At 39.5% G+C, this 25,112-nt stretch overlaps 1 protein-coding gene across 2 annotated transcripts in view; it reads right to left on the reverse strand.

Annotated features, from left to right (window-relative positions):
* il1rapl2 (interleukin 1 receptor accessory protein-like 2) overlaps positions 1 to 19,067 on the reverse strand; it is a 444,417-nt gene extending 425,350 nt beyond the window's left edge. For both annotated transcript variants that reach the window (XM_069712202.1, XM_069712201.1), the window contains exon 1: positions 17,334 to 19,067. The gene's annotated coding sequence lies outside the window, so the exon portion shown is untranslated. The remainder of the gene's footprint in view (positions 1 to 17,333) is intronic.
* Positions 19,068 to 25,112: the final 6,045 nt, after the last annotated feature.

Here is a 25,112-nt window from a genome sequence, read left to right on the forward strand (position 1 = left end):
AGAGTAAGGACTATGCAACAGTGTAAAACTCATTAGGTAATCCATTTCTAAAGCTCCCCCCCTCTTCAGGAGGGAACAGTGCCAAATCATTTTGCACTGCAGACTCAGTGAAATAAACAGGGAGAGAAGAAAATATAACAACTGTTGCGTTACACAAGGCCAAATCCCTGGGCATGAGTAGACTAGATGAGCTTCAGGACACAAGTTGACATTATGTTTCATTTCAATAACAAAGCCTCTGTGAAGTTGACTGCTTTGGCAATATCCCCAGTGGGAAACACACTCGCATACAAACACACACAAAAACAAACAACATAATGTTTTACTTTGCTTCTATGCATAATTAACATTAATTAATTCCCTAACCTTAAATGATAAAACTCCAATTTAATGTAATATGTCATTGTTAAAAAGGTTTGAAAGAGTTTGCTATTTCTTTTCAATGTCTACATATTTGCAGCAGAAACACACACTCATACACACATACACACATTTAATTTCCCCTTATATTCCCACTGCATCTCTTTAAAAACCTGCTTTATTGACACTACAATACCCAAATGGGACCCCTAAGAAATAATATGCAGGCAAGATTTATTGCACACACAATATGGCAGTACTTATCATGCAAACACACCTCTCACTCATATGCAACCTATACTCTTTCCTCTTTCACACAGAGGGGCACACACAACGAAATACAGTGCAGTGCAATGTTTGTGTTGCCTACACATATGCACACTTGCAGGGGGAGAAGGAACCTATTTAAATGCTAAGTAAGCAGTCTCTCCCTTTTGGGGCAATGTGATTATACAGCCGATCTCATAAGCATGCGTCACAACTGGATTTGCACATGTAGAACTTAATTACAAGCTGCCTCGCAGTTGTATTCATGGGAGTATATCTATGGAGAAAGGTGGGATTGAAGCTATTACCTCGCCTCTCTCTCTCTCTGTGTGTGTGTGTGTGTGTGTGTGTGTGTGTGTGTGTGTGTGTGTGTGTGTGTGTGTGTGTGTGTGTGTGTGTGTGTGTGTGTGTGTGTGTGTGTGTGTGTGTGTGTGTGTGTCTCTATCTGTGTGTGCTTGTAAAGCCAATCTATGAGCAGTTTAGCCAAGATTAGTGTTTACATAAACAGGTTTGGGCTCAGTTGCCAGATTCTCTTTCTTAAGCCTCTCTCTTTTTTTCTTAAGCCCTCCATCGCCCCTTTCCCCCTCCCTGCATGCCTTTGTTTTAATGTATGTCACACTCAGACACACACAAACACATATTTTGCAGTTTAAATGAGTTGCAGTGAGTCGACAAAATAGCATAAATAAAGAATACGCAAAGAAAACTTAATCACTGAATAAACAGTGAATAAAAAGCATATTGTCACTGAGGGCATGTTTGTGTGCTTACATCAGCATTTAGCTTTGTGCCCAAGAAACACCTCACAGAGCCCCTAGCATGGCTGTAGAGCTTTAACCTTGTGCACTAAAATCCAACAATTTGTTTAATGTCGCTAACAATATGCAAACAATAACAACAGCATAGCACCAGTCTGATTTTTGTGTGTGTTTCAAGGGGGTTGAGGAGTTTAATGGCCTGTGGGAAGAAGCCCTTATAGATCTTGGTAGTCCAGCACCATATGCTACGCTACAGTTTGCCAGAGGGCAGAAGGGTGAATAGTCTATGGGAGGGGAGGGTTTCTGATGCTGGTGGCTCTACTCAAGAAGAATTTCTGACAAAAGTCCTGTATGGGTGGGAAAGAAGTCAATGATTGTTCAGCAGACCTCACCGCTCTCTGCATCAACCTCTGGTTTGAATTTGATCAAACCTAATAGAATTTAAAAGTGAGCTGACTTTAAGCTTAGATTGGGTATTCAGGGTTCTCAACAGAACAATTTTATCTCTAAAGGTAGAGCAAGCTTCGGGATTAGAGGTTTGGTGCCAAAATGCACCTTGGAAGTCATACTTAACTGTTACTCTCAACATTTTACATATACAAGCCTGGGACATTTTTTGATCAAAGAACCATATATTTTGTAATCATTTAACCATTTGGACGAATGAGTGACTGTTTCGCGACAATCCGAGCCAAAGACGTGCTCCATCTGTGAATCATGTCTCACAGATGGAGACGTGACTCACATTTTGCATAGGCAAAAAATACTTACTTCTGGAACATGGGTATCCCAACCACTAGAACTGGGCATAATTTATGAGGTGCAGACTTTTCCAATGTGGGTGGTGTCTTGTGAGAACTTGCTACTGGTTGCTGACTGATCACAACTGAGGAGATTTTCGATTTGTCTTCAATTTTGTTCCTGACAAGTATATCCAATTTTATTAATGACATATTTGTGGGAGCCATGTAATTCTTTCTCAAGGTATGATCAGACTGAACACACAGCAAACTGTCACCTCACTTTGTTTGCATGAATTTGACTGCTGGCCTCTTTTGCAGTCTGTGTTTATTTACAACTAACAGCCAATATAACAGCTTTACAGCCGACGTTAGCTGTACTGTAGCTGGCTACAAATGTGTCTACTTGCATATTTTCATTGACTTTTACGCTGTATTTGTATATCATATATATTCATGCAATTGCTCTGCCTCTAAAATTGACTTTGCATTCAACTTGACTGCGCCTTAAATTGTAATAGGACAATACTGTATTCATTTATAGCAGGTTTTGCTATCGTAAGTGCACTCTGTCCACTTCACCTTGATTCAATCAACCTCAACTTAACACTCATTGTGACATAAATCAAGTCCATGATTACTAAATCTGGAGGCACCACTTCATTTACTTTTAAATGCTCATTGATGTTCTCACTGTCTCATGCTGTAAATTTTACACAAGAAAACAACATTTATTAAAAAAAAAAAAATTAAATGTATTTTTAATAATAATGCAATTATTATGCCACATAATAGTGCCACATTTTTTTTATATATTTATTTAGCCTATTGCTGCGCTGTTTTGTAAAGTTGTTAATTTCTGCTCCTTCTGAAAAGCAACAGTGAAGCAACAATAGAACTTCCAAATATTGATATTTATTTCTTATGCAAACTGAAAAATTCTACTTTAAACTGAAACAATCACCCTCACAGAATGTCTCTATTTTTATGAAGCAAATCACATAAAATGATCAAACCATGTCAGGAAAGCAATGGGAAATTCAATTTTATTTGTGTTGGCAATAGATTGAAAAGTATGACAAAAATGTTGTTCACCACATTAGCAGACATAAGGGAGGCAAAATGAGGAACAGTTTTCAGTATAATGAAGCCCAGTACAGCGCCATCACATATTACGCGAGATATTAACACCCCAGAATAGTAAACAGAGCACACAGAGCAACTCCTGGTATAAAAAGAGACAATTTGTGATGATGTCTTATAGCTTCATTCTGACTGTGGCATTGTCCGAGTCACCAGACTCATGCAAGTGTGGCCAAGAAAGAGGTGCAGCTTAGCATTATAATGTTCCAGCTGCAGTCAACACAGTGTGGCTATGCAGTTATTTTTTTTCAAAATTGTTTTTTTCTCAGACTGCAACTTGCCACAGCTTCTAGCCTATACTTTACATTTAGTGATGATGGCTATAAATACAGGTTTTGGTTACATTAAATGACTCTTTTCATATTTGTTTTTACATTATGTAAACCACAACTCTCATAAATTCTTTTGATAGTTTGTACTCTAGCTCGATGAAAGTAGCAATGTGTCTCCCTCTTCTCTCCCTTAATAAAGCTACGGCTGCTATGATAAGAGGCTGATGGAGATAAATGGATAGCGAGAAGAAGGAGAGAGCAAGCAAGGAAAAGAAAAGAGAGCTGAGAGCAGGACACTCAGGGATGAGAGAAGCCTCAATTGTTTCTTATTTTCACAGACCCACGTAGACACAACACAAACCATTTATATCTTCTGGTGCGCAGAGGGGACTGAAAAAGAGGAGTCCCAGAGGACAGAGAGGTTAACCTGTCGTTTTAACACACACACACACAAAGACACACGGAATAGAATAGAAAAGAAAAACCTTTGGAAACGCCATTTTGTAATGATAAATATACATCAAACCAGCATCAAAGCTATAAGTAATTACATGCAACAGCATTTTTAATGTTGAATTTACGTCTTGACACTGTCAAATGAGCTTGATTTCTTAATAAGTAAATGTACTAACACTGGCTCCTAATGTGCAGTGACTGTGTTGTGCCTCCCCACTTTAATTGCTTCACTGCCTATTTGAAGCTTTATAAACTGGCTGCAACAAGTGTAATCCCCGTTGATTTAAATTTAGTTGTAGCTCTCTTTGATCAGGGCCATGCCTTGACACCTCTCATTGAAACAGCTCAGAAGTATGAAGTACAACAAGTCTGCATGCAAACTGAGCCCTGTTTTGCCTAATTGTCACTACACAGAAACCACTGTACGGTGTGAGAATGAGTGGCAGGGTAAAAACTCAAGAAATACAAGGCAAACCGCATGCCATATTGCATAGTACACACTTTTCTACTGAACACAACTGGTGCAACACCTGTCCCTCAAAATAGTGTAGCCAGGTCGAATCATAGCTGAAAGGAAAGAAGCAGCCTTTAAAAAGTCTAAACAATAGATGCTTTTTGTAGCATCCAACAGTCTGGATTCTGAATGTACTTTATGATTCTATGGGTACACCTTTTTGGTTCTGAGGCAGGTCTTCGACAGCAAACAGACAAATAAAGACTTGTTTACAACTTAAAGCACAAAGTTTCGTACTTGAATAATGTACAAGGCCTAAGATTTGCAAAAAAGGTCTTTGTCCCCCCTGTAGTCTACGTTGTGCTACTGATACATATTAGGTAGCTCAGAAACTGAAATCTAAAACTATTAATTTAAACCTTATTGACTTCTAAAACAATGGTGGCCCACCATGTACCATGGAGAGCAGACAGTCTCAACTCTTTGGTTGAAATAAAAACTCGCAGAACGTTGCGTCTTGCATCGCACATGACTGGACACACATAAACAACCCTGTGCACAAACCGAAGCAGTGCTATGACATGTTTAAGGGCTCATATCAATGGTTTTTCAGATTTTATAACAACTTACCAAACATCTTACAAAACATGCCAGAACTTCTGGATTCGTTTCCAACCCACTTGTAATCAAAACTGGTTTGAGAGAGTACATCTATATAAGTGGAAATTTTGGCACCAAATTAAAATGTTTTGCATGGCAATGTAGTTTTCTTTGTTTTGGTGCAATTAGAAAGTGGAATATTGGTTGCATAATCGCCACATTCTGCTTTGGAGTGCGGTCCGACCCATTTGTCTGATAAGATCAAAGAAAATTCTACCATATAATGGCTAACATTAAGATCCTGAATTCCAGCCTGGGTTCTTCTAACATATGTCACCTTTAATGTCATATCTATAAGACTTTCTTCAGCTTCCTCTTCATTTTCTTCTTTTTCTCAACACAACAACAACTGGTGTAAAATGTGTTCCTAAAAAATAATTGTTAGAGTTGGGGCTCAGAATCAAGTCTCTGCGCTTTGTATATACCCACAGTAAAACAATACGTTCTGTAGTTCTATTCCTCATTAGAAACATTATATCTTCCTGTATTTTCTGTTTAGAATAATGAGTCTTATAAACACAGGTGAAATATTTTTAATCTGCTGAAACAACTTTTCACAACATCCATGATAGAACAGATGAGTCACAGCTCAACAAGTCTGAATGTCCTTCACTGGAGCATTCCTTCACAGCAGCATTACTATAACACAACATCTCGTTGATTGTGCAAGTTGAATACAATTTCTGAGTGAAGGATTCCAAAAATCTGTTGTATTCTTTGGCACGTGATTGGCAGTAATGTCAAGTATATTTAACATAGGACTAAAATGTGAAAATTACTATCTTTTAATGGAGACAAAAGAAAGCTCGGCAGTGTGCTCAAACACATACTGTATACCATGAACTTAATAAAAGCCTCTAAAATTGTAGACAAAGTAGAATCATCAGCTAAACGTGTCGAATCAGTTCTGCAGGATGCTGATCTTTGCCATGTAACGGCTGCTGTTTTAGCAGGCTGAAGCTGCACTGTCGCTGCTGTGTACACTATTGCTCTATTTGATCAGAATCCATAGGGATTGGCCTGTCAGACCATGTTAAGTCAACTAAGGATAGGCTACGCACACTGGTAAATGTGCTCCAGGGTGAACTGGAGAGTCACAGTGAGCATGAGGAGAAGGAACAGGGATGAAGGGCAAGAAGATAAGGGAATTAAAATTGGAAACATAGGGGGAATAAAAGTGGAACAAAACAGTTTTATTTTTTTTTCTGTATGTTTATTTTATGTTATTCCACTTACACATGCAGCATTTGATTGTAACGTTCAAATTCAGCTAAAGCTGAGAGACTTCAGTTGAATTTGAGACAGAGGAATGTCACTGTACAGAAAAAGATATGGTAGAAATACAGACTGAGTGGGAGAGAGAAGGATGCCGGCATTTTTGGTTTTTGGTTCATTTCATTCAGTTAGGGTAAACTTACTGCACATCAATTCATTTTATATATTGCAATGCAATTCAAGAAACACAAAAACTTCCAAAATTGATGCACAATTCAACAAAACTTGTCTTAAACTATGTTAGAAAACTGAGCATGATCGCCTATATATGATTTATTTATACAGGTTGTTGTGTTGGCTTGGATTTGATGTAGTCAGTTGTCCTGAATAGAGTGACTGTGAAGTGTAATTCTGAAAGGATGAAAAAAATACTCTAGTTGTTACTGCCTTCCAAAACGTTCCAGTTTAAGTGTGTTGTCACACCGGTGCCTTTATTGGCAGTATTAAGACATACCAGCGCTTTGTGGAATATAGATCTGCTTAGTGCATATGAGGGCTCATATGTTGTATGCTAATACAATATAATTTGGGTTGTCTTCCACCTAAAAGTCATGTATATTGATGTATTCTTTGTTGGTTGGTGGAGGTGGGGGTTGTCTTCCTTCACCCCCTGGAGTCCTCCAGACAGCCATCTGATAATGCCTCAAAGAACAACAGTATGTGACCCCACAGGTTGCAGACCTCCTACTGTGACCTTTTGGTTTGGCCAAGCAGTATCACACTCATTTACATACACAGCCTTTTGTCTACACCTTAAGATTGGTAGTGATGGCACGACCTATATGTAAGTAATATGATATGATATATATATATATATGTGTTGTATTGTTGTAAACATATCCTAGCACAGAAGCACAAAATATATACTGACTGTAAGCATTGTAGAACACATTGCTTATGCAGGAACTTAACACGTTGGGGTCACAGTAGGGTGCAACTCACTATCAGATCAAAAGGGGGATGTGGTTCAAACGGAGGACAGTGGAAAAGTACTGAGACAAACATACTATGCAAATGTCCCGCCACAACCTAGGTAACGCCTCTTCCTATAGTATAAGTGTATGTGCCGGAAAGGGGGAAGTCAGAATCCAACAAAGAGACCTCAGGTTGATGTTGGGCTCTCCAAGATGTCTTGTATGCTATGCAGGATATCTTGTAAACTACGCTTAATAAAAATCAACTAAGACCGGTAACTGCCTAAAGACTGCTTCTATCAACGGACTCGGGGAAAACAATTGGGGACAACAATTTGAGATACAACAGCTTTCAGTCAGTTCTGGTAGGTATAAGGGAGCGATCATGGTGATTATCATCCCAACATTAACTAACTGTAGGAGAGTGGACCAGAAATTCAGGCCTTTTTTGTTACAGTTCGACACTCAGGGATTAGCATGATATGCATAATAAGCACATCAAGGTAGGGCCTGGGACACACCGCCGGCATGGCGCAGCGCGGCGTGTGTGTGTTCACACTGGCTGCATGTCAACAGCGGTACTGCAGCTGCAGGTCCGACCACTGAATCAAGGAATTTCTCTTTGATAACGACCATCAGTTTTGATAACGACCATCAATATTGCATTTTTGAGGTTCAACAAGTGATGAGTTGTAACCAAAAGCCGTCAGCTGATTTTTGTTTACCCTGATTTAGATTGAGACACACAGGTACAGTATGAGACAGAGGATCTCACAGAGAGGGAGAGAGGAAAAGAGCAGCAGGCAAAACCCCAGCCTTTACCTGGTAAAGTCGCACCATGATATAATTAGAGCATATACTGTGTTTTTGCTATGATTATACAGTGCACATGTGTTAACGGATTATTTCCCTGTATATTTTAGCTGGGAACCGCATGTGGTTCGCGTGAAAAATAGGCTTCAGGTCTATTTTATAAATGACACGCCTCACGTATCTTAGCAGGCAATGTGGCTGCTCTAATCTGTTAACATGGACGCTGACATGAAAACATGCCATGCAGCAACAAGTCACGCACACACCACCCATCTAGTGTGTCCCAGGCCTAAATCCTGCTTTACAGCTGAGCACAAACATAGAAGGTCAATTTAAGGTGTTTAAACAAGATTAGTCTCCAGAACAGGCTGCAGCCACACTGTATAAAGACACACCTTCACATAAAGGAAAAATCTTCATGCTAACATGCTCAATGTCACAATGTTATCATTCAGATGTCAATCAATGCAAGTTCAGTGTACAGTATTGGGATTGCACCAAATTCCATGGCAATCCATTTTATAGTTGTTAGCACATTTTACTTAAGACCACATGCTAACCTCATGTTTTATTCATCCCCTTGGAACCATCAATACTGTGTTTGTACCAATTTTGGCCAAATCCATCTGGTAGATGTTGATTTATTTTACTGGACAAGTAGACATGTTTTTAAAGGCAAAAGGAGGGAATCACAAAGTCAAAAATGTTTTTCCTTTATGACTATGTTGTTAATGTTATTAAAAAAAATGTTTTAACTGTAATTGAAGAAAGACAAAGAATGAAAGTGAGTAAATAATCTGGTATTATTGCCCTTTTAAGGCACATGTGTGTGTCTTGGTTAAGTCCAGTTTAGCTGGGCTGTGATGTGTTCCTTACAGGCACAGGACCAGCGTTGCTTCCATCACTACTGATATGTGCTTCTGTTTGATGGGAGCAGAATTCCCCCTGGATGCCCCAGTGCTGCACTCCCACCAATACCATCCACATCAAGCCACAAACACACCCATACATGGTCAACAAGCATTGCATCAGTTATTATAATTGATATATTAATGTGTTGTGTGATGCATCAGCTAGGTTTTAACCCAGATGAAAATCCTTTCATTTACAGAATATAAACATTATAAATTCATGAAGTGACACACACTTTCTATTTTGCTGCAACCCTATTTAACTCTGTTCCTATTAATAAAAAAAGGGGAATGATGTAACATGTATAAAGACACATTATCCCAGTTATGGAGAATAAATGGCTTTAAGCTACACACAGAGTTTCTTGGAATTCCCCAGATTTTGTTGCCTAGGTTGTAAAATTAATTCTAAATTGTTTTACACAAAAAAATGTAAAACTTGTACAGCAGTCAATAAAATCTCCATTGTATTGAACATTCACACTGAAAGTCTATTGCTTGTTTCGACAGATGGGTTTAAATCCAGGACAGTGTTTATGTTCCACCAGAACAAATGCAACTTGAAAGAGCCAGCAGCAAAAGTGTTGCTCCTTTGGCAAGATTTCTTCAACTTTTCCTGACCTGGACAAAGAAGAAAAATGTAGTCGCACTCTGGAAAATACAGTCTCATTAAAGCTTATTGACTCTTCTATCAAGAGACAACTTGCCAAAAAGAGGATTTACAATGTTTTACAAAAGGACAGTTAATAGCTACAATCCAGATCATGTGACTGGCAAGATGTCTAATGTTGCAAGGGACACTGGTGTCTACGTTGAGATATTGTGGGAAACATTAAACTTTGTACTCCTAAAAATGACACGTGCTCTTTGGAAGCCCGCATTAACACCAAAACCTCATGGGTAAAATCAGATTGTCCCACAAATAATCTTCCTAAATTATGCCAAACTTTTAATACTTTTTATATTCGTATTGAGGTTAATTAATAAAAGTCAGCGCTCTCACAAACACAAGACTTTGAGGTCATCGTCTGTTGTACAGACTTCAACCTGATGAGGTTGATTCAAGCCTTCATGTCAGCAGGCCCCCACACTGCTGATGAGCAAGACAATGAATCACAGAATTATTATCAGCTGGAGGGCTACAGTCTGAGCAGAGGCTGACCTCCACAGAGATGTGAACTGATCTACAGGCACTTTAACAGTTTTATAACAATGTGCATTACTATTACATACTGTATAGTAGTAGCAGCAGCAGTAGAAGTGGTATGAGAGGTAGTAGCATGGAAACCTCATTCTGCATGTTTTGCAGTTTGGTGGTGTCTGTGAACAGAATTAGATCTCGGACAGCTTGAGTGAAGATAAGTTCATTTTAACTTCTTCCAAGTCTTCCTACCAAATGTTTTTTATGTCCCACCACCATGGAACAAGGTGAGAGGGACATTATGCATCTTGCTGCCATCTGTTATGCTGATGATGGTCATACTTCAATATCACACCACAGGTATGAAGAGCAATGATCTAATTCGATTTTGGAGCACCTAGCTGGAAAAAAAAAGTACCATATTAATGAGGAAATACTTCTAAACTAAGTTCAAAGTGCTAGATTAGACTATCTTTCTTCGCTGGGTGCTGTGACTTACTGGAATTGGAAAAACTGCGAACAAACCAAGCCAGCTTGGTTTTTGCTTTTATATAAACTAGGCTAACATTCCTAATACCAATAATTGATCTTCTCATTAACTCATAGCAATAAGCATAATTCCCTAAATGTGGAACCATTCATTGAACGTATATTGCATGTTTTAACCACCTTTTCTACATGGCCAAAACATATGACCTATATGCCCCTAATATTGTGTTTGAATGACCTAACATGACATTGACAGTGACACTGGGCTTAAATAAAAAAAAATTAAAAAAATGGTTCCATCCAATAATTTGCCCAATAAAGCTTTGTTCTGACGGGATGGCTGGATTTAAAAAAAAAAAAAAAAACATGAGTGAGAATGGCAATGTTACGTTGAGCAATTCCACTTTCAATAGAAAATGTGAGATATTTAGGACAATCATTTGTTGTGAAGTCAACTTACCTTGCCTTGCCACTTCTAATAAGTCTCAATAAAGTATGTTTTCTTTATTTTTTTTAAATATATGTAATTAACCAGCAGGCTGAATGTTTTCTGCCTCTTGCCAGAATGCCATTGAACAAGTTCTTTTATATGAGACAAAAATAAAGACTCTTTGATCAGTTCAGTGTGCATGGTTTTAAATTATCGTGGAGTTTCACAGAAGTGTAAGGATTTCTACATTGTGTGACATCACTTTGATCAAAATTGCTCTTTGAAATTTTGCAATACACAAATCATAATAGCATTATAGAGACCATGTGCCACACGCCCGATCAGAGGCTTCTATGTAAAACAGAAAATGTACAAGCAGAACCTCAGAGAACCACAAAGCTCCAGAAAAAAAAAAGTTTTCAAAAAGTGAAGAAAAAGAACAGACATCTCTTTCATTGAGATCAACAGTTTTAGATTTCACAATTAATTCCATTAGATTTTAACTGAACTCTATGAGCCAAAAAAGCTATTTTTTTCTTTATCTCCCCCTCAGAAAGTATCTGCAAATTCAGTGAGTGACAGCTGACTGTATGGCCAAGGTGGGCACTATAAATAAAAGACACTTGCGATAATTTTGGAATTCATTACATCTCTCTGTCCCCATCATCAGGTCAGAGAGAGATCTAAAAAAAAACTCAAAACAACAGCCCTATGATAATTAGTCTGTAAGCACTGATGTTTTTGAACATAATCTAAATGTTCTCAACTGCAACTCTACCAAATTTGATGCAGCAGAAATGATGCACAACGCTGCTGCATCCATTCTACATATTTTAGTGCGGTGCAGCCTCTTCAATGAATGTACCACACAAAAATGGTTTAACGGTCTTGTTCTGGTAAAAGAGCCTTCAGGATGGAAAGAGTTGATAATTATGTACATAAGAAATATGAATAAATGTCAGCTGTCAGTTCAAAAGAAAACCTTGTAAAGAAGACAAAATTGGTAATGCTGAGGTCTGAAGTTCCTTCTTGACTGTTTGACTTGTTTGCATGTGGCTAAGTATAGGCAACAAAATATGCAGTTCTGCATGTTTTCTGTGTTAAACTAAATCACAATCTTTCCCTCACACTAACCTAGAGCTGAGTGCCTAAACATAATCACTACAATTGTCAGTATAAGTGTAAATTGTGCTGGAAGATCAGTATGTCAGAAGTACATTTTTTGTGGAAAATAAATATTTTGCCGGTGAATATATTATTGTTATTTTGCCAAATACGTTTAAATTTAAATTATTAAGAGACCATTATATTTTCTTCTGAATATTTTTGCTGTTAATTACTGTAGTTGTACAGTAACATAATATATTTGAGACAGTGTTCTGGTTTTTTCCTTTTCCTCATATGACAATGATGTTTATCAGCTCACTGATTTAGCATCTGGGTAAACCTATACGAGCAACAGTTACTAAATGGACCTTGTGGCGAGATTTGGGATTTCGGGATTCTTCAAAGACGAGCTCGAGGTGACTCAGTAAACTGCACACACTTTGCTTTTCCTACCATTATGGTACAATCTGTAATACTTCACTCAATGCCGAGAGAGGTAAACCAACAATAAGTAACACTCCTGAGTCCCTCTTTGTCTTGAAGGAAATGCCTCCTCACTGCTATTGAGAAAAACGCTTTGAATTGAGTTGAGTATTTCATCTTATTTCTGAGAAGATTTCAAGTAAATGTCCATAAACTACACCAGAATAGGAATTACTGATGCAAACAGGCTGAATGTACAATATTTCAAATGTACAGTAATGCAGCTTATAGCTCTTCAACAGCATCCTCTCTCTCTCTCTCTCGTTCATCCTGTTGTCTCAGCCGGTCTTCTTGCTCTCATATATTTCCAGCGCCTCTTCGTGCTTCGTCATCCCTTCCGCAATTTATGGATCTCCCTCTCCTCTCTCCTATCTTCCTGTCTCTAAATCTGTCCTCCCTTCTTAATTCTCTATATCTCCTCTCCTCTCCCCTCCCGGTTCCACTCTCCTCCTCCACTTCTTTCTTCTGCTTTTATTCTTTACTTTTTTGCCTCTCCATTTTTTGTTTCCTACAGCCTTGATGTCTTTTTAACATTTTTGAAATTTATTTTACTGGCTTAGCAAGGATTCAATATATCACCGGAGCACCAGGTGACAAAATGAATTAGTTTTACCATGGAGCAATTATAATGAAAAAAACACAGTAGAGATTAACTGCCTCTGCACTGTGCTCCTCCTCTCCCCTATTTTCTCCTCTTCCAGCTTTTTTGTTCCTCTCCCTTCTGTGATCTATCTCTAGTTACTTTTGGTCCCTGCTTGCTGTGAGTACATTGTTCTTCTCATTTCTGATCTCTCCAGTTGTCATTCCTTCTTCATTTTTTTCTGTCTACTTGTTCTGTCTTTGTAATCTCCAGAAGTGAAGAGTAACTCAGTGCAATAGCCAAACTATGATACTGAACATGCAGGAATGTTTCCATTTTATGTCTTTTACTCCGCTACATTTATGTGACAGCTGGCTGGCCATTTCCAAAAAGCCTCTGGCTTTAATAGACTGCTATTCAAAAACCATAAACCTTTCGTATATACAAATAATTCAATACATTTTACAAGTCATTATGATGTCATTATGTTATCAGTGTTCTAATTGTCCTTCTGAAAGTAATTTTATAATTCATTATATATTAGGCATCAAAGAGAGGCATGTTTGGCAGCGTGCCAATTTTAATGGCATGCCTTGGGTGCAGTCAGGTTTTAGGTATAGGTGGGTTGGCTTAGTACCCTTAGGAGCTCAGACTCAGATCACCAGATTCCTCCCAAGCTTGTTCAAATATAGTCACTTCAAAATGCCAGACTCGAGGCTTTATAAGTGCAGGTCATCAACCAATGGTTGACCACATGGTGGCTGAGAAAAGGCCATACAATGCAACGGAGGCCATTTTTACAAGCTGTGTGGTACTGCCATGGCTAAAAAAGATGCAACATCATTGTCAAGCATCTCTGTTACCTCAAATTTGCTCAAGTTGTAGCTGAGAATTTTTTAGAACAGGTTCAATAACATCGGTGCCACTGACTCATTGTTATTATGTTGCTATTTACTCATTTAAATTACAATTTTGATTTGGTGGAAGTAAATTTTGTAAGTTTTGTTGGGGCTTTCCTAACTTCACTGTGGGGTCCTGATAAGGACAAGGACATATGTATTTCAAAATTCTCCCAAGTTTATCTTATCTGAAGACCTGACGTTTGTTCATTTGGGCCTTAAAGCTGTGGAGCTGCTATTGATTGAATTTGGGGATGGATTTCTGAGATGGAAATGATGATTGGCTTAAGGCAGGGTGTCAAACTCATTTTAGTTAAGGGGCCACATACTGCCCACTTTGATCTCAGGTGGGCCAGACCAGTAAAATCATAGCATAATAACGCAAACATAACGACAATATTTCTCTATGTTTAAATTATTGGTGAAGGTTTTTGGATGATAAACCCTATCTTAAAGGTCTTTCTACAATAAACTAGAAACATAAAGACTAAAACCTCAGACATCAGCCCACTGTTTATCTGCCCGGGCTCTCCTCTGCAGATTCCCTCGATTTGTGACGCGTTTGACGAGCAGTGAGCAGCGAGCGCTGCTGCCTGTGGCAATGAGCGCTTCTGCCTCCGACGCAGACATCGCATTTACGCGGTTTTTGAAGCAATTACTGGATCGATTAAAAAAAATTACAAAACGTTTGTACTCATAAACCTCCATATTCTCATAGAAATGCAATTGATGTCTTTCTGTAATTTTCACACTTAGCAAAGTCATCCGGCGGGCCGAGCTGGACCCCCTGGCGGACCGTATGTTTGACACCCCTGGCTTAAGGGGTTAAAGCAAAGCCTCGTCTACTGGTGACCCACTCATCACAAGTTGCATAATGTTCAATCGAAGTCACGTGCTGTTTAAAGGTCTTTATGGGCTTTATTTACCTTGTGACACTTTGAAGTGACCCATCCCTTGGTCGGGAACCACCTACATCTAAAAATGACTACATAAATGAAAACTACTACTTATCTGTTAATCGGTATTGATGATCCACTTATTTAATGTGTAATATTACTATGACTCATAAGAAAGATTTTACTGCAGAATGAGTACTTTTACTTTTGAATATATTGAGTTTTTTTTATTTTTTACTTTCAATGGAGTATTTATTCATAAAAGTATTTGTACTCTTCAGCAAAGTATCTAAAAAATGTCACCACTGGTCTTCTTTTGCCCCTCTCCACTTTGTTTTTTTTTCATCTCTGCATCACTGCTGTAAACTACCCTCACCGCCTTCTATATCCTAATAATAGATGGCTGATGTTGGTCAATGTGACGGAGTCGTTCTGCAGCTACTTCATCTACCTACTTGTCAAATCTATACAACACTGGCTTTACGTAATAAATCAACACAAACACACACACCTACAGCCTCTTGTGTGTGCTCGGTCTCACTCCATTCTGACGATTGATGTGCACCTTGTTGCTAAACGGCCGAGATAATGAAACCCCACGCATCCCTTCACTATGTGTGCAGCTGTGTATGAATGCCCTGTTGGTGCATTGTAGCACACACACGCATGATTATAAGACACACATCCACTCTGTCTTCCTTTATCCTCTCATACACACCCACCACTATAAACACACTTTCTGTCGCTGTCCTCTGGCACACGAAGACACACACACACACACACACACACACACACACACACACACACACACACACACACACACACACACACACACACACACACACACACACACACACACACACACACTATCTCTCTTTCTCTGTATACACTGACAGAGAGAGTAAGAGAGAGGGAGGATAAAGAGAGAGAAAGCTTCTGGTAAAGTATTCAGACAAAGAACGCATGTGTTTGGAAAGAGGTGAACAAATGAGAGCATTAATGGTACTCTTTCACCCAAAAGGTGCATCAACCCGATCAACTGAAGGAAATTCTTGGAGCATATATGTACTTTTTTTAATATTGTTTAAGTAGAGTCAAAGTTTATGGTTATTTTTACAGAATTCGAATTATGGGGGTAAAGGATTTGAGCAGATTTTATGTAAAGGTTCTTGAAGAGGCTCAACTGGCACAGACCTTGAGGTCTAAGGCATTACTTGTTCAAAACTTAACCAAACTACGAGACTGAGGTGAAAAAAAATATCCACACAGAGATGTATAAATATTGAAGAGAGGATGTGAAATGGTTGTAGAAAGATGCAAATCAGCCGAAAAAGAATTCAAAATGATTGCAACACTATATAACAACCACAAAGACACACAAAAGAAAACAGATCACCCAAAGGAAACAAATATAGATTCACCCACCCAAAAAGATTCAACATAATATTCAAGAAAAAGCATCACAAAAAGATGCAGAACGACTACGAGATGTAAAATGACTACAAAGACCTACATAAAGACATGCAAAACACATATGAGATGTAGAATGATTACAAACATACATCCCAGCAACCAAAAAGAGATGCAAAACAACTGCAAATACCTCTAGTAGGACAGTTATTTTGTTTTTCTTATGGGTGCCTATAGGGAGGGACTGTTAAGTGTCTGTGCTCAGGGGCCCACTGTCTCATGGCCCATCCATGAGTAAAGGTAAAAAAATTAAATGAAAAGAAGGGATCATAATAAGGCAAATAAGCAAAAAATTAACTCAGAAGATATATAATATTATTTTCTACGTATTCATTATAATCTTTGGATGTGTTTATCCCGCACTACTTCTCGGCGGAACGTCCCTGATCTTCCCTGAGGGGAATGTGCTTCAACCGTGATGCCCAGCTTTTTTTGTGTTTTTTCATACACACATATGCAGTTTGATGAATGAATAATGGTCAGACTAATGGCCTTAAAGTTGAATTATATGACCAAAGTTCCCCAATCAAGAGATGAAAGACTGGATTTTCCACCAGTCTCGGCCTCTCACAAATTAATGGACACCATTAAACGACACACACGAGCTCTCGCTCTCTCACTCCCGTGCGTAAAAATGCTCTTTATGCATCTCACCTTACCTCTAACACACTCCCACGTCAGGCGCGCGCATACTCGCAGTGGAGCGCACACTCTCTCTTCCGTTCTTATACTCCACACTACAGAAACAGCCCATGAAGTAAACTAATGATACATGCGCGCTATACGCGTTAAATTGGACCGTGATATCCACTTACCTGTTTCGGAGGAATTTATCCTGAATCCAAGCGGCGCTGATGACAGAATCTAACACTGGCGAAATAATCCCACGCCTGAGTTTTTCTTCTGTCACAAACTGGACCGGTGGAGACAAATCTCCCCTCTCCAGAGTGACGGAAAATTGAAGGGTAAATAAACAGCTAAAGAAGGTCGTTTCTTCTTCTCGTCTCCTCCCAAGAATGAGATTTATAACATCTATTAGGCAGCCTTTCTATCTGCAAAAGTCATAGAATCCCTTTCCTCTTCTGTCCTCCTCCAAATTGATGGAAGGCTCAAGTCTGCTCCAATTAATCGCAGTTACGCATTCCCCCTCTTGTTTGCTCTCCTCCACCCTCCGTCTATCTCGCTCTTCTCTTTCAGGACGGGATGCAAGTCAGAGACATAGACCTCTGTGTTCAGTCTGTCTCTGTCCGGGCAGTGGTGTGGAAGAGTCGCTCTACTTTGCGCAGCCAAAAATAACTTCCAATCTCCAAACTGGAATCCCGAGAAGCACTTGCACTAAAATAATCTATTAAATTCTTGCAATATTCATAGAGTGGAGCTGTTGTGGAAATTATGAATTTAAATTCATTTTTGTTGTACTTTATGGTACTTTCTGCCCTCGTGGTATCCAAAGATATTCCTACATGGGAATGTACGTGAGCCCACCGAAACGTTGCTGTGCTGAATATTCTATTCTTTATGATCCATTAGGCATGTATTACTCCTAAATTAATTAAACATTTGGTGGTATATATTAGCTCTATCATAAGTTTTACGGCAGAATGCTTGAAGAAAAATGTGCAGGAAACGCAGCCTTATTAATTATATAATCAGCAGCCTCCAACTTTGCCAGTAGGTGTTTTCAATATATTGATTCTTCAATTAATCAATCCAGATGTGCTGTCGGAGTTACATCGTCTTATGCCAAAAGAGGAAAGCTGCAGTACAGAGTTCATAAATCCCCCACAAGTCCAAGTTTGCTGGGTAATAATGCCCGACTGTCAATTAACCAATCAAGTCGATCAGCTGATCAATAAAAACAGACTATATTTAGATAGCAATCAATTATCTAAAATACAAGAATTCAAGGAAAGGTTTCTGTTTTCTTTCCTAATGCACTCGAAAAGACGTTTTTGGAATTAAGAGACCGCGCGTGTTCTCCATTTTCCTTCTGTTATCGCCTCTTTTCAGTGTCCTTTACTTTTCCTCCTCTTCGGGAATACGTCCCTTACAGATCAGAATGCTTTTCCCCCTTCACTTCCCTGGATGCGATGCCGGTCTTTGCTGCCAAAATCACACACAAAAAGAAGTCCACTTGAAAAGACTTTTGGAAATCCTTCTTGTAGCGCCGGGAGCAGCGGAAGAAAAGGGAAAGCGCGAAGCCTTCAGACGCTTCTTTTGGATTGTCCTCCAAAACCGTACGGAGGAGAGGGATAGAGAGGGAGAGGGGAACTGGATCTCCCTCCTTTTAGAATAAACAGAACGATGGAGAGACAAGGAGAAGAGGATGTGATGAGAGAAGTGTCCACTCCTGTGCTTAAGCCGAAAGTAGAAACCTCACTTTTAGCTCGGTGGCTGAAACAACTGGAGAGAAGATAGCAGATGCGCCTCTTTTTTATTTCCTGCATACATTAAATACTTCCCTTCCTTATTCGGTTCCCTCAGATACTTCACCACCTGCCCAGTAAAGGACAGATAAGAGACATAAAATCTGCCATTTCTGGCGAAGGCTTTTATCCAAAGTGGTTTAAGAGAGTCCACAAGGGAGCGCAGAGAGAGAGAGAGAGAGAGAGAGAGAGAGAGAGGACGAGAAAGAGAGATAGAGAGCGAGAGCGAGAGAGAGAGAGAGAGAGAGAGAGAGCTCAGTGGGTGAAGAAAAAAATAAATAACGAAATAACCTTGTTTTCAACACGCACCTGTGTCCAGATGCCAGATATATTTATGTCCTTGATAAAGAATAAATGATTGTGTTTTTGGAGATAAGACACCAAATAGAAATGAATGGCTTCATTGAGCTGCTCTCATTCCCCATGTGAAGGGCGCTGTTCCTTCAGCACCACCAGACACGCACACACAAATAACGAAAAAGCGACAGAGGGACATAGACGCCTGGATTTCTTTTTTTTTTTTAATTGTGGTTACATTTGAAGTTTTATTTTGTGCATGCATGTTCTTCTGTCTCATATGTTCGACTTTACCATCATAGATTTGTATTGACAGGACTAAATGGAAAAACAGGGACAGCGTTGAAAGAGAGAAGAGAGATTTAAGAAGAAAAGTAAGTCAGGGAGATAAGTGCAAAAGTAGCATGTGTAGGAGAGAGAGAGAGCGAGAGAGAGAGAGAGCAATAATTTGCAAGTGTTGCTACTGAGGTTTTTGGTGTTTAAGATTGTGAACAGTGCCACATTGTTGCCCCCTTTTGGCCGTGGAGAGAAGTACACCTTGATAAATGAATTCAGTATAGAAAGATGTGACATGAAAAAACTTTGACAGCATTTTTAAGAGGGTCAGACACATTACTCATCAGGGAATCATCTCATCTGACGTTATGGTGAGCGTATTGCGTGAAGTTAGCGAAACCAGCGGCCAGAGTCAGATGCCTTCCCGGGGCCAGAGTCAGATGTCTTCCCGGGGCCAGAGTCAGATGTCTTCCCAGGGCCAGAGTCAGATGCCTTCCCAGGGCCAGAGTCAGATGTCTTCCCAGGGCCAGAGTCAGATGCCTTCCCGGGGCCAGAGTCAGATGCCTTCCCGGGGCCAGAGTCAGATGTCTTCCCGGGGCCAGAGTCAGATGTCTTCCCAGGGCCAGAGTCAGATGCCTTCCCAGGGCCAGAGTCAGATGCCTTCCCGGGGCCAGAGTCAGATGCCTTCCCGGGGACAGAGTCAGATGCCTTCCCGGGGACAGAGTCAGATGTCTTCCCGGGGCCAGAGTCAGATAGTCAGATGCCTTCCCGGGGCCAGAGTCAGATGTCTTCCCGGGGACAGAGTCAGATGTCTTCCCGGGGACAGAGTCAGATGCCTTCCCAGGGCCAGAGTCAGATGCCTTCCCGGGGACAGAGTCAGATGTCTTCCCGGGGCCAGAGTCAGATGTCTTCCTGGGGCCAGAGCAGGCGACATTGAATCAAACCTGAAACTGCTAGCTAAGGCTAATCGTAAATACAGTCAGATTTTTATTAACGTCGGCAGTAATGACACCCGGTTACACCAATCGGAGGTCACTAAAGTTAAAGTGGAATCGGTGTCCAACTTTGCAAAAACTATGTCGGACTCCGTAGTTTTCTCTGGACCCCTTCCTAACCAGACCAGTGATGATATGTTTAGCCGTACATCTTCACTTCACCGCTGGTTGTCGAGGTGGTGTCCCGCTAACAATGTGGGCTTCATTGACAATTGGAATACTTTCTGGGGAAAACCTGGTCTGATCCGGAGAGACGGCATCCATCCTACTTTGGATGGTGCAGCTCTTCTTTCTAGAAATATGGCCATGTCTCTTAACAGCCCTAAAACCTGACATCCAGGGTTGAGGCCAGGATGCAGAGTTACAGTCTTACAGCTCCTCTGCAGCTTCTTTAGAGCTGTCACTCACCCAAAACATTCAACATCCTATAGAGGTTGTGTCTGTACCCAGACCACCTAGATTTAAAAAAAACTCAAGAAAACATGTATCAATAAAAATGTAATAAAAATGTATCTTACCAAATTAATGTAACAAAAAAAAATCTGACAATTAAAAGCGGACTATTAAATATCAGATTTATCTGGTCTAAATCTCTGTTAGTAAATGACTATCAGTTAGTAAACTGATCATCAGATTGATTTACTCTGTCTCACAGGGACCTGGCTGCAACAGGAAGAATATATTAGTATTAATGAAGCAACTCCTCCCAGTCATATTAATGATCATATTCCTAGAGATTCAGGCCGAGGAGGAGGAGTGGCAGCAATCTTCCACTCAAGTTTATCAATTAATCCAAAGCCTAAACTTAGTTATAATTCATTTGAGAGTCTGAATCTTAGTCTCTCACACCCAAACTGGAAAGCACAGAAACCAATTCTATTTGTTGTTGTTCATCGCCCACCTGGTCCTTATTCAGAGTTTCTAACTGAATTCTCTGACTTTTTATCAGATTTAGTGCTGAGTTCAGATAAAGTGATGATAGTGGGAGACTTTAACATTCATGTTGACATGGACAACAATAGCCTCAGTTCTACTTTTAGCTCATTATTAGATTCTATAGGCTTTTCTCAGAATGTAAATGAACCCACTCACTGTGGTAACCACACCCTCGATATGGTTCTGTCGTATGGCATGGAAACTGAAAATTGAATTGTATTCCTCAAAACCCTGTCTAGGCAGTGACGACAAAGCTGGAAAATAAATGGCGTTCCACTAATTTAGAAGAATTTCACCTGGACTGGAAGGATAGTCTAATATTATACAAGAAAGCTATTCATAAGGCCAGACCTTTATATTATTCATCATTAATAGAGGACAATAAGAACAACCCCAGGTTTCTTTTCAGCACTGTAGCCAGGCTGACAAAGAGTCACAGTTCTGTTGAGCCCTCTATTCCTTCAGCTCTCAGCAGTAATGACTTCATTAACTTCTTTACTAATACAATTCTTAGTATTAGGGAGAGAATCAGGCAGACCCTTCCTGCCACCATCACTGATGTGATGTTAAGCACAGCAGCCCTGGAAGCAACTGTAGGACCAGATGTAAACTTGGAAAGTTTCTCTCCTGTTGAGCTCTCTGAGTTAACTAGAATTATTTATTCATCTGGATCCTCTAGCTGTCTGTTAGATCCCATCCCAACTAAACTTTTTAAGGAAGTCTTCCCTTTAATTAATACTTCCATATTAGATCAGATCAACCTATCTATTGTAACCGGCTTTGTACCGCAGGCTTTTAAAGTGGCTGTAATTAAACCTTTACTTAAAAAGCCAACTCTTGATCAGCTGTTTTAGGAAACTACAGACCAATTTCCAACCTGACGTTTATTTCTAAAATCCTTGAAAAAGTTGTTGCAAATCAACTTTGTGATCATTTACAAAGGAATGATCTGTTTGAAGATTTTCAGTCAGGCTTTAGAGTTCATCATAGCACAGAAACAGCTCTGGTGAAAGTTACTAACGAGCTTTTAATAGCCTCAGATAATGGACTCGTCTCTGTACTTGTTCTTCTGGACCTCAGCGCTGCTTTTGATACGATTGATCATACGATCTTATTACAGAGACTAGAAGACATTACAAGGATTAAAGGAATTGCATTAGACTGGTTCAAATCCTACATATCAGATAGATTCCAATTTGTCCATGTCAACAATGAATCTTCCAGACAAACAAGAGTTAGTTATGGAGTTCCACAAGGCTCAGTGTTGGGCCCAATACTTTTTACTTTATACATGCTTCCATTAGGAGATGTCATCAGGAAGCACTGCATAAACTTCCATTGTTATGCAGATGACACTCAGCTATATCTTTCTATAAAACCAGATGAAACGAATCAGTTAGTAAAACTTGAAGCCTGTCTAAAAGACATAAAGGCCTGGATGACCAAAAACTTCCTGCTTCTAAATTCAGACAAAACGGAAGTTATTGTACTTGGTCCTAAACACCTCAGAAGCTCTTTCTGTAATCACTTAGTTACTCTAGATGACGTTGTCTTGGCCTCCAGCAAAACTGTGAGGAACCTTGGAGTCATATTTGATGAGGACTTGTCCTTTAGCCACCAGATAAAACAAATCTCCAGAACTGCCTTCTTTCATCTACGTAATATTAATAAAATCAGGAAAATCCTTCCTCAGTGTGACGCAGAAAAACTCATTCATGCGTTTGTTACTTCTAGGCTAGATTATTGTAATTCCTTGCTGTTAGGATGTCCAAATTACTCATTAAAAACCCTGCAGCTGATCTAAAATGCTTCAGCAAGAGTACTGACGGGATTTAGCAAGAGAGATCGTATTTCTCCAGTTTTAGCTTCTCTTCACTGGCTTCCTGTTAAATCAAGAATATCATTTAAAATTCTCTTGATGACTTACAAAGCCCTACATGACCAGGCTCCATTATGTCTTAGAGATCTTATAGAACTATGTAATCCTAGTAGAGCACTTCGCTCTCAGTACGCTGGTCTACTTGTGGTTCCTAGAGTTTACAGAAGTAGAATGGGAGGCAGAGCCTTCAGTTTTGTGTTCGAGGGGCAGAAACCCTCTCTAGCTTTAAGATTAGACTCAAAACGTTCCTTTTTGATAAAGCTTATAGTTAGGGCTACCTCAGGTAGACCTGAACCAACCCTTAGTTATGCTGTTATAGGCCGAGGCTGCTGGGGGACCTCGTTACATGCTGAGCTTCTTTTCTTTCCTCCTACTCTTTAACTGACTCATACCTCACCATCCTTTTCTCTCCCATAGATTTTTCTTATTGTCTGTTGTCTCCATTCAGTTCCCTCGCTCGCGTAGTTTCTCTTCTTTCTTCTGCAGATGTCCCATCATGAAGTTGCATGTCTCTGCCCTGCGCTTGTCATCTCCACCAACAGTTCTTCTCTTCTATCTCTATGCTGTCCTTTTCTCTCTCTGCTCTCCTCTCACCCCAACCAGTCGAGGCAGATTGCCGCCCACCTCTGAGCCTGGTTCTGTCGGAGGTTTCTTCCTGTTAAGAGGGAGTTTTTCCTTCCATCTGTTGGAGGTTTTTCTCCCTTAAAGAGGAGTTTTTTCCCTCCTAGCTTATGTGGGAATTGTTGAATTGCTGGGTTTCTCTGTATAATATTGTAACGTCTTGTTGTAAAGACTTTAATATGTTAAGTGCCATGAAATAACCTATGTTGTGACTTGGCGCTATGTAAATAAAGTTGAATTGAATTGAATTGCAGGACTCTCTTCAAAATCATACATTTTACATTTTCTTATTGATTTTCAAGGTTTTCGAAGTTTTTCGAGATGAGGTCATACATTTTTGGTATTGCATCATTTGTATGTGGCTTTAAAAAGTGTTCCAAATAAAAAAAAGAAAGAAAAACTCATTTTTATCTGCATCTGTAACTGCTATTATGAATTGGTTTGGTTTGGTTTATGCACTGGCAAGTTAGGGTTAGGGAAAATATATTGTTTCATTATGATTATGAATTGAAAGTCCAACAGTATGGGTATTTGTTATGCTTTTGCTCCTGAAAGTTATCCTTATTACAGCCACTTGTCATGTGCACCTTGTTACTTGTAAACATGTCATTCTTTGGCATTTTCTGAAATATTGAATATCTCTCAAAAAAATATCCCTTATCATTAATCAAAGCAATCTGTCTTTTAAAAAAATACATTGAAATTGACATTGAAATTATAGATCAAACTGTCAAAAACTTTCAAAGACATTTCAGTCAAAAATACCCCAATTACACCTTGTATCAACATGTGATTTGTGTCCAGACACATTATAGTTAATGAGATTCAATCCATGGATCTTTCAATTTACACTTGGTACTGAATGTGTTGTGTTGTTTTTTGTGGGGGGTTTTCGATTTTGCAAGCTAACGTTACTCTTACTCCCTGCAGTTTTTGTTGGTCCTGTTTAAGTTTGCAGGAAGAGGGGACATTAAGTCACTTTTAAAATTGTACGACTGATGTCATTTCTTTAGAACGTGGTCACATTGTAATACTCCATCTACGCCTGTGAGCCTGACCACCATCTGATCTGACTGCATGCTGATCTCAATACAGTTTGCGTGCTTTCACACCTTGTATTTGCATTTGTTTTTCTTTACTTATATACGTTATCTGGATATATAG

Source organism: Brachyistius frenatus, unplaced genomic scaffold (genome assembly GCF_029030835.1).
Source record: "Brachyistius frenatus isolate BFR_SWC_R1_liver_20210118 unplaced genomic scaffold, ASM2903083v1 Contig_107, whole genome shotgun sequence".
NCBI classification, from domain to species: Eukaryota; Metazoa; Chordata; class Actinopteri; family Embiotocidae; genus Brachyistius; species Brachyistius frenatus.